A 9977-nucleotide genomic window follows, 5' to 3' on the forward strand; every position below is an offset into this window, starting at 1 on the left:
ACAGGCCACTCTTTCCTCCCCACCCCCACCACCACACTCCGCCTCTACTTGCCCTTCCTGGGCCTCCCCCAGGGCCTCAGAGGCCTTGGCTCCAGTCTTATTTTACCTCACAACATCTAGGGGTGCCGCTCCCAGCCTGCCCCACCACTCTGACACTGGGGTCACCACTGCCTGGGACTGAGAAAAACAAAGGCCTGTACTCTTGGCCTTTTGCATTCAAAAGATCCTTTTCTAAGTTAAGACCAAAACAAATTAGATGCAGTTTGCATGGAAAGAGCCACCCACCCCCGTCCCTGGCGGGATGAAGGATTTCAAAGGCTGGGAAGAAAGTGGTGAAGGGAGGAGCTGAGGCCAGGTCAGGAAGGGGCCGCCCGCCCGGGCAGCTCTGGGGAGGGCGGGCTGTGGGCAGCGCGGGTGCCAGGCATGTGTGGTTGCCTGTGTGGTGGCAGCTACCCTGTCTTCATCTCACAAGGGAGAAGGGGGAGTAACCACACACGGGGCAGGGGCAGGGGCAGAGACGAGGGCCGGGGTAGCCTGAGGGTGAGCGCGCTCGGCCGGGGCCATCAGCCTTTCACTCAGGGACTGTCCGGCGGGAACCAGACTACTGTGCCGGGCGCTGGCCCCAGACCCCTAGCACCCACGCCCTCCCATGGGCACCGCCTCCCGCCGCAGGGCACTTGTCCCCTGGATGACAGAAGGTCCCAGCAAACACTGAGAGGATGGAAGGGAGGAGAGTGGGCGCCGCGGAACGGGAGACTGGCCGGCGATCTGAGCACATGGAAGCCCCCCAAGGCCCACGGGGCCAGCTGGATCCCCTCCCTGCTCTGGGGGCATTTGCCAGTTTCCCACAGAGGAAGAGACCAGGACATCCAAGCACTCGGGACCTCTTCCTGCCCCCCAATTCAGAACTCTCGAGCCAGCGCTCTGATTGGCCCAGCTTGAGTCACGTAGCCCTGACAGAGCCAATCAGCACTGCCCGGAGGATGGGCAAATCAAAAGGGGGCTGCTGGCGGGCACTGCCAAGGCTGGGATACACGGGGGAATGGGTTCCTGAAGACAGGACCGTGGATGGCCAGCACACTGACCTCGCAGTTGTGACCTTGCATACGGAAGCTGCCTGTTTCTGATCTGCCAAATGGAGCTGATAGGAACGCTAACAGCTGGGCTGACCTGAGGGTTCAAGGGCACCATCGCGGGGGGGGGGGGCTGGGGGGGTTGCTGGGTGCACAGCAGGTGCTGAAGGATCAACGTTGGCCCTCCAGCATGGGAGGTCCATCTCTGGCCAGCCAGAGCCCCAGCTCCCACAACCCAGGGCCTCCAGGACACAGACACAGTGAAGGGAGCAGGGGCCCCGCCCCCTCGGCGGGCCTTTCCCTCCTGCTGCCCTTCTCCAGGCCCCCGCGGGGCTGTCCTGAGGCTGGGCTGTCGGGCTGGGCTGTCGGGCTGGGCTGTCGGGCTGGGCTCCAAGTGGGTCCAGATCCCAGTGCTGTCCGTCCTGACAGCAGAGTCCACAGGTGATCAGTTTCCTTAACAGGAGGCGTCTCTCTGGACTGTGAGGCTCCTCCCTGAGTCTGGAGGCAGCTGGATGCCTGGGAGCGAGGAGCACTGAGGTCGGAGCCTGACCAGACTGACTGTCGCCATGTGTTTCCCCCAGCTCAGCTGGCAAGTACAGCGCCGAGTGGCCAGGGCCACTGGCAGGCCACAGAGCAGGGTCCACACAGAGGGGCCCCGCAGGACAAGAAACTGTTCCTTGAATGAGACACTGTCCTTGGCCAGGTCCTGCAGAGTAAAGGAACCTGTGACAGGATGGGTGGGGACACCGGGTGTGCTCACTGGTCTGTGGGAGGGTGTGTGTGTGTGTGTGTGTGTGTGTGTGTGTGTGTGTGTGTGTGTGTGAGTGTATGAATGTGTATGAGTGTGTGAGATTGTTGCATGACTGCGTGTGAGTGTGTGACTGTGTGTGACTGTGTGTGGGCATGTGAGTGTGTGAGTGTGAGTGAGTAAATGTGTGAATGTGTATGAGTGTGTGAGCGTGTGTGTGTGAGTATGTAAGTGTGTGAGTGTGCATGAACGTGTGAATGTGTATAAGTGTGTATGTGAGTGTGCGGGTATGAGTGTAAGTGTGTGAGCGCATGTGGGAGTGGGCGTGATTGTTGTGTGTCTGTGTGTGAGAGTGCAAATGTGTATATGATCGACCGTGTGTGAGCATGTGAGTGTGTATGAGTGTGTGTGTGAGTGAGCGTGTGAATGTGTATGAATGTGTGGGCCTGAGTGTGTGAGCAGCCGTGTGTGGGGGGGTGTGAGTATGTGTGATTGCTGTGTGACTCTGTGATTGTGTGTGTGTGTGTGGCTCTGTTTCTATGAGCAGGTGTGGCATAGTGTGCGAGTGTGGAATCAGGGGAGTTCGAGTGCCTGAGTGCCTGTTTGAGTAAACCTGTTCTAGGTGAAGTTGTGTGTGTGATTGTGTGTCCATGGATGTCCCTACGCTCTAGATACATGGCTGGTTGTAACAGAGTGTGCCTGTGTGGTATGTACATGAATGCACATAGGTCTGCATGTCTGTGTGTCGTGTGTGTGTGTGTGTGTGTGTGTGTGTGACATATACACCCACATATCCGGACTGCTGTTGTACTGGGGCAATGAGGGCTGCTTGCTCTTCTGTCTTCAGCTCCTGCACACACACACACACACACACACACACACACACACACACACACAGGCGCACACAGGCGCGCACTCCTGGGGCTGGGAGGGGCGGCCGCCCTGGCTGCTGCAGCCAGTTAGAACTTGCTAATTTGCATGTTAATGAGGCCCGGGGAGCTCTCCAGCCCCAGACTGACAGGAGCCCCCGGCACCCGCCCTCCCCTGACAAGCCTGGGAGGGGAGCGGGAGGGCTGAGCGGCAGCGGGAAGGGGCGGAGGCGGCTCTGGGCCCGGCTCCCTCTTCTCTGTCACCCCAGTGCGGGCCCCAGGCCCCAGTGCCCGCCGCCGCAGCCGCAGTGCCCCTCACCCTCCCTCCTAGACAGGGCCAGCCCTGGGTGCAAGCGGAGGAGGCTGCTGTGGGGGCCCTGGGTCGTGGCACGGCTCCCACCTGCTGTTCCTGCCTGGAGCCCCCGGAGCCCCCCACAAGCACCCACCTGGCAGATGCCCTGCGGTGGGCACCTGAGAGCAGGTTGGTCCTGGCACCGCCAGGCCCTGCGCCCACTGGGACCCTCCACTCTTCAGCCTGGGCCCCAGGAGGGCCCGACCGACTGTGTGTGGTGGAGCAAGGGACCGGGTAGCAGTCAGGGGCAGGGCGGAGGAGGTGGGCTAGAAATGCAGGGCCACCCCCGCTGAACTAGCTAGTCAGCCCGGGCAGGGTGGGGGGGGCGCTCTGCCGACCCCTCAGTCCCACCCGCTGTCCCCGCCCCCATTCTGGTTCCTACGGGATCCTTCACCCTTCTCAGCCCTCCCCGCGGTTCCTAATCAGCTGAGAGGGGTGGGGGCCCAGGACAGCCCCCAGACTGTGCCAAGACCTCTGGGCTGGGGGTCCTGATGCCTCCTTGGCTGGCTGGTCCCCATCAGGCATTTTCTTCTCTCCTTTGCCTTCCCTTCTCGGGTATCTGCCCTCAGTCTGGCCTGCTGCTGGCCCTCTCCCCACGGGCCTGGGCTTCCGGCTCCCTCCATTCCCCAAATGCTCAATATTCTCTCTCTCTCTCTCTCTCTCTCTCTCTCTCTCTCTCTCTCTCCCTCCCCCCCTCTCTCTCCCTCTCTCTCTCCCTCTCTCTCTCCATTCCTCTCTCTCTCTCCCTCTCTCTCTCCTCTCTCTCTCCCTCTCTCCCTCTCCTCTCTCTCTCTCCCTCTCTCTCCTCTCTCTCTCTCCCTCTCCCTCCCTCCCTCTCTCATTCTCCCTCTCTCCCTCCCTCTCTTCCCCTCCCTTCCTTTCTCCCTCCCTCCCTTCCTCTCTCCCTCCCTCCCTCCTCCACTCCTATAGTCTCTGGGCACCTGCCCCCAGCCTGGCCCGGCCCCCCGCTGTGGCCAGGCCTGGCCCCCAGGTGTCGCCTGCTCTCTGGGAGGCGGAGAGGTGAGGGCTCCTAGGACCCTGGGTCTCTGCAGGTGACGGGAGCGCCAGGCAGTTGCTGGTGTTAATTGCAGGGAGGATGTCTGGCAGAAATAAGGTGGTTTTTCTGCTTCAGTGAGGACTGTTACAATCAAATTGTCCACAGACAATTAGCGGAGTGGGAGAAATAAGAATTAGATTTCTAATTATTTTCCCGGTAAAAGGCGCCCTGGACCCCGTGGGTGCGGGGGAAGGGCTTGCAGTGGAGCTCATGGGCACTTCCAGGGGCCCGGCGAGGGGGGAGCCCGGCGGAGACTCCCAAGGAGCTGCAAGGGGCGAACCCTGCGGAGCCTCGGGGGGCTCAGAGCGGGAAAGCTGGACGCTGGATGTGAAATTCCCATCATCCTTCTCATTGTTAAGCTTAGGTCCAACTCATTCTAAAATAGGGCAGGGTCATTCCCAGGTGATGGGAGTGAGGCGGGAAGGGGGTGGCACGGGGAAGGCTTCCCGGCCCCAAGTGGCCGCAGAGCCGGCTGTATGTACACTCTCACGCACGGGGCTTGGTGGGAACGCTCCTTCCCGCCCCTCAGTGGCCACGGAGGGAGGGACTTGCGGTGCTGGACCCAAATAGATCCTGGCTCTTTTTTGGAGCATAGCTCAGGGGTTACCCGCTGTGGGCTCCTGCAGGCTCCCAGCCTGTCAGCTCTCTCCTGGGCTAGAGTCCTGTGGCTCTCTCGGGGAAGGCGCCCTTGGTAGGGCTCAGGGCTTCCTCCTGGTCCTGTACTCACAGATCACTCCCGTGGGACTCGGAGGACCATATGGGGTGCCGGGAATGGGACCCCGGTGAGCCACGTGCAAGGCAAGAGCCTAAACTCTGGGTTTATCTCTCGGACCCGAGTCTCAGGACCTTGTAGCGCCCATCAGACTCTCCGACCTCCACATCTGTCAGCAGAGACCAAGGCCGGAGCCTTCTGCACGCATGGTGACTTCCCTGCCACGTGGCCAGGGTGTGGGGGCTCCCCACGGGCCTCTGTAGACACTGGTCATGGCGAATGCCCCCCTAGGGGTCCCCTAGGCCCGTGAGGCTGAGTGTGGCAGGGGCGATTCTGGGAGCTGGAGGGAGGAATGGCGGGCACCCGCTCTCTGTGTCTGACAAAAACAGCCTGTGTCCACGAGTCCAGAGCCATGAGCACTGGGGCTCGGGGCCAGAATGTAGCGGGTCGGGACCAAGCCTTCACCTCCAGGCCTCTCTCTCGGGTAAATACCTCGGATAAATAACCTGAGAGAGGGGCTGGAGCAATAGCACAGCAGGTAGGGCGTTTGCCTTGCACACGGCCGACCCGGGTTCGATTCCCAGCATCCCATATGGTCCCCTGAGCACTGCCAGGAGTAATTCCTGAGTGCAGAGCCAGGAGTAACCCCTGAGCATCGCCAGGTGTGACCCAAAAAGAAAAAAAAATAACCTGAGAGAGAGGCCTGGAGGCCACGCGCAGGACTGCGTGACTAAGGTGGACCGTCCTGGCCTCACAGCCGACTTCCACGCCCCCCCCACCCTCGAGCACCTCTGTGTCCTCTGTAAACTGGGGAGAAGCCCAGTGACGGGCTGCAGGCCTCTGCCCTGGGCATCGCGCCAAGGCCTGACCTGAGCAATAGCCGCCACAGGCCCTGCACTCAGACTGGACTTCCGAGTGGGAGGCCGGGGATCCCCGGGGCCCTGGGGCCTGACAGCCTGCTGCAGCCCTGGGGGTGCCGGGGGCCTCGTGAGAGCCCCCACACCTGCCAGCGGCCACATTCTCACCACCATGACCACGCCTGTCCCCCATACTCACCCCTTTCCCGGCGACCAGTGTCCCTGGATGAACTGAGGGCCCTAGGGGCGGCTCGAGGCCTCGCCCACCGGCTGTGCTGAAGGAGGCAGCTGCGGCCCAGCTGTGGGGGCTGGGTGGGGCTGGGGGAGCTGCTGCCGGACACCCAGCTGGGAGGTGGGCGGCTCAGCTGCAGAGAGGACTCTGGCCACCTGCCGTGGGGCGGAGGTCACCTGCCATCTGGTGGCACGACCCTCTCCCCCGACCACCTCCGCCCCCCCCCCACAACCACCCCGCCCAGCGGGACCGAGGCCTGCTTTCTCCCCAGCCCCCACACTGGGTCTGGGCTCAGACTCCTCCTCGTCGTCATCGTCGGGGTCCTTGCAGGGGCCTGGGCCCCCCACCCCAGCGCGGGCTATGTAAATGTGGTATTTCCTCTCCCGTCAGCAGGGCTGCCTGCTTGGTTCACATTTAATTTGATCCCTGGCAGCGCCTCTGCGGAGCCACTCATCAAAGCGGGAAGACAATTAGGTGAATGTCAGGGTGGCATAGGTCCCAAGGGCGACGGGGCCTGGAGCCGGGGCCATGCAGGGTGAGGGGCCGGCCTTGCAGCCCTCTCAGCTCCCCGGGGCCTGCCCCCTGCCCACTTGGGGTGCCCCCCACCCTCCACCAAAAGGCCAGCTTCCCCCTGTCCAGGGCACCGCTGAGGGGTGGCTGGGCTTAGCAACTCCTGCCTCAGGTTGCAGGAAGTCGGGAGCCTGGGCCTTGGCCTGGTGGCACTCAGGAGGACTCCACGCTGGGCTGGTTGGGGAGGCTGGGAGCTCAGCCCGGTCCCCTGAGAAAAGCCTGCATTCTTTCCACAGGCACTCCCTGCCTCACCCGCGCACGGGGTCCCCTCCTGTGCTCACCCCGGCTTTCATCCGCCCCCTCCCTCGTCCCTCCCTCTGTGCACTGCCGCTTCATTTCTCGAATCATTCTTGTGTGCGTGCTTACCTCTCTCGCTGCTTCTGTTTGCGACCAGCCTTCCTGCCTCACACGCCCCCTCGCCTCCGCCCCAGACCCTCCGCCCCAGACCCTCCGCCCAGCTCCTGGTCTCTAACTCCCATCTCCCCACTTGAATGCTGCCCCCAGGACCCCCAGGACTGACCTACGGGAGTCCCTGTCCCCCACCCCACCCCCTGCCCCGCCACAGAGTGATCCGCACTGGCCCCTGGGCCCCAGGGTGTGCTTAAATTTCTGACATCTCCCTCCTGATTGGCTCCTCCTTCCTGTCCACACCCCCCAAGTCCCACCCTTCTTTATATATATATTATATATATATATATATATATGGGTCAGAGAGATAGTACCCGCAGCGGGTAAGGTGGTTTTGTCTGACAAAATGCTCCCAGCCAATCTGTCGCCAGCAGCAGCACATCTGATTCCCCGAGCCCCACCAGGAGTGATCCCTGGGCACAGAGCTAGGAGTAAGCCCTGAGCACCACCGGGTGTGGCCCAAACCAACAGCAGCAATAATGGAAGAAGTGAAGTCAACATGCTCCATTGCCAGCCCCACGCCTCCCTCCCTCTCCTTCTGGGGTCCAGTCTGTACCCATTGTGCCTTGAAACAACCTCTGGTCTCTAAGCCCCGTGGCCACACCCCACGGCTGGCCTTTCTGCTGCCTTGCTGCTCCCGCCCTGCCCGGTGACTGCTCCCGGCTTTGTCCCCACCCTGCGGGCTGGGCTGCTGCTTCCTTGGATCCCACCTCTGCCCTTGCTTCTGAGGCTCAGGTCCAGAGCGCCGGCCTGGTCCCCTATCTCTTTCTCCTGTCACCTGCCCCTTGAGTAATTTAATCCATACCCAGGGCTGCAGTGTGAGCCTTTGCCTCCGCTCCTCAACTCCAGCCGGGTTCTTTGTCCTGAGCTCTGGACGCGGCAATCTCCCGCCTACCGCGCGGTCCGTGACTAGCCCCCACAGGCCCAAGGCAAGGTCTCCCTTCAATCCCAAAGCCTGCTTCTTCTTTTGGGTTCTGCATACTTGAATGCTGGCACTGTTGCCTCACCTGGAGGTGAAACCAGAGCTTCTCCCACTCCGTCTCCCGGGGGCTAATGATCATTTCTATCCACCATTTCTATCCCCCAATAATTTCCCTTCTCCGGGGCCCTTCAACGTCTAACTCTCACTTTCCCCATCTCGCTACGGACCTGCTCGAACCAAGAAGCTCGAACCTCTCAGATCCCTCCAAGGAACCAGATTCCTACCTGCAAGTTTCCTACCTGCAAGCGCAGAGCGCCTAAAGGTACTCACACGGGACTCTCTCCTGCCCTGTACCCATCGAACCATCTTTCCCCTTTCCTTAACACCTTGCCCTAACCTCCACCAAGGAAGCCTCTCTATCCTCGCTGCCAGGACTTCCTCTCAGTTCCTGGCCTCTCTGGCTGGTCCCTGCCGGCACATACTGGGGTGTCACCTTCACCCTTACTTTGGAGAACATGGTCCCTAATTTCCCACGTTCCTTGCTGCTGAGTCACATGGGCACTCCTGGCCAATGAGCGATGGATAAAGGTGAACTTCTTAGCTGCGAGGTTGGCACTGGACTTTCCAGCTGTGCTCACGATCAGGAAGCATCCTCTGGTGGGTGGAAGGGCCTCAGGAGCAAGGCAGCTGGGAAAACTGAGCTGTCCCAGGGAGGGAGGGCAGCAGTCCCAGGCAGCCTAGACCTGCATCAGACTGTGGCATTGCAAACAACAAGGTTTGGTTGTGTCAGCCAGCCCCTAAGCCCCGGGGTTTGTCACGGCAGCAAAACCTCTCCTATCCTGCCTCACACAGCCCGCTCTGAGTGCTAGTTCCTGTCTCTAGTCCAACCATCTGTTCCTCAAAGGGTGGTTATGAAGCTGGCTAATTAAGAGGCCCACACTCTGCCTACTACAAGTCAGGTCCATGGGGAAGTGATGAGAATGTCCAGGCTCAGCAGGTGTGTTTTTGTTTTGGTTGTTGTTGTTGTTATTAGTTTGTTTTTGGGTCACACACCCAGTGATGCTCAGGAGTTACTCCTGGCTCCGCTCTCAGAAATCACTCCCAGTGGGATGGGATGTCAGGGATGGAACCCCGGGCCCACTGCATGCAAGGCAGGCACCTGACTCCCCGTACTATCACTCCAGCCTTGGGCAGGGGTGTCGAACTGGATATCTGTATCCCTCCAAAATTTGCATAATGAATCCCTAATCCCCAGTATCACCATTTTGAGGTGGGGACTTTAGGTGAGATCGGCAGGGTGAAGTCTCCCATCGTGGTGCCCTTAAGGGAAGAAAGAGGAAGGGACCAGAGCACCTCTCTCTCCACCTTGAACGGAGACAGTGAGAAGTGGCACCTGCCAGCCATGAGGGGTTCTCTCAAGGAGCTAAAGCAGAGGGGGGTTTTCTCGCACGCGATCTGGGACGACCAAATCTCCTGACCTGCAAGAGACGTCTGTTGGCTGTTTGATCACCTAGCTCTCTTTGTCATAGTGGCAAACAGATGAAGACAGGAGGGTTTCAGGCAGCAGAAAGAAAGGAGATCGCTATGTTCAGACACCGAGGGTGGTCAGATGGATTCTCAGGGGGGAGATACTGCGGAGATTATGATGTGGAGGTCATCTCTGGGTGAGCTAGAGGGGTGTTCCCTCCCCCAGTCCGCTGGAAATCCACTGATAAATATAGAGACTGTTGCTCTAAGAAGGTGGGCAGGGATTTAGCTCAGTGGGAGAGCATGTGCTCTGCATGTGTGAGGTCCTGAGTTTGATCCTCAATGTGGAAAAGAAGAAGAGGAAGATTTGAGAAGGGGGCTCTGAAGAGAGCGTGAGGGAAGCAGAAACACTGTCATAACGGCCAAGCATCAAGGCCATGAGCCATGATGTCAGGGACATGCATCATCATATGCCAGTGTGAGTCCAGGGCTGCGCCAAGCCCCTCGGCTTGTGCATTCACTCACTCTGCAGAGCTCCAGCCCTAGGAGGCAGGTAGTGGCCCCATTTTGGCCTCCAGATTTCTCTAACCCCTTTCTAAGGACAATGTGGGGCCCATGTGGAGATTATGATGTGCAAGTCATCCCTGGAAAGACGAGCCATAGGGCTGGCGCGATAGCACAGTGGGTAGGGCGTTTGCCTTGCACGCGAC

Source organism: Sorex araneus, chromosome 5 (assembly GCF_027595985.1).
Source record: "Sorex araneus isolate mSorAra2 chromosome 5, mSorAra2.pri, whole genome shotgun sequence".
Taxonomy (NCBI): Eukaryota; Metazoa; Chordata; class Mammalia; order Eulipotyphla; family Soricidae; genus Sorex; species Sorex araneus.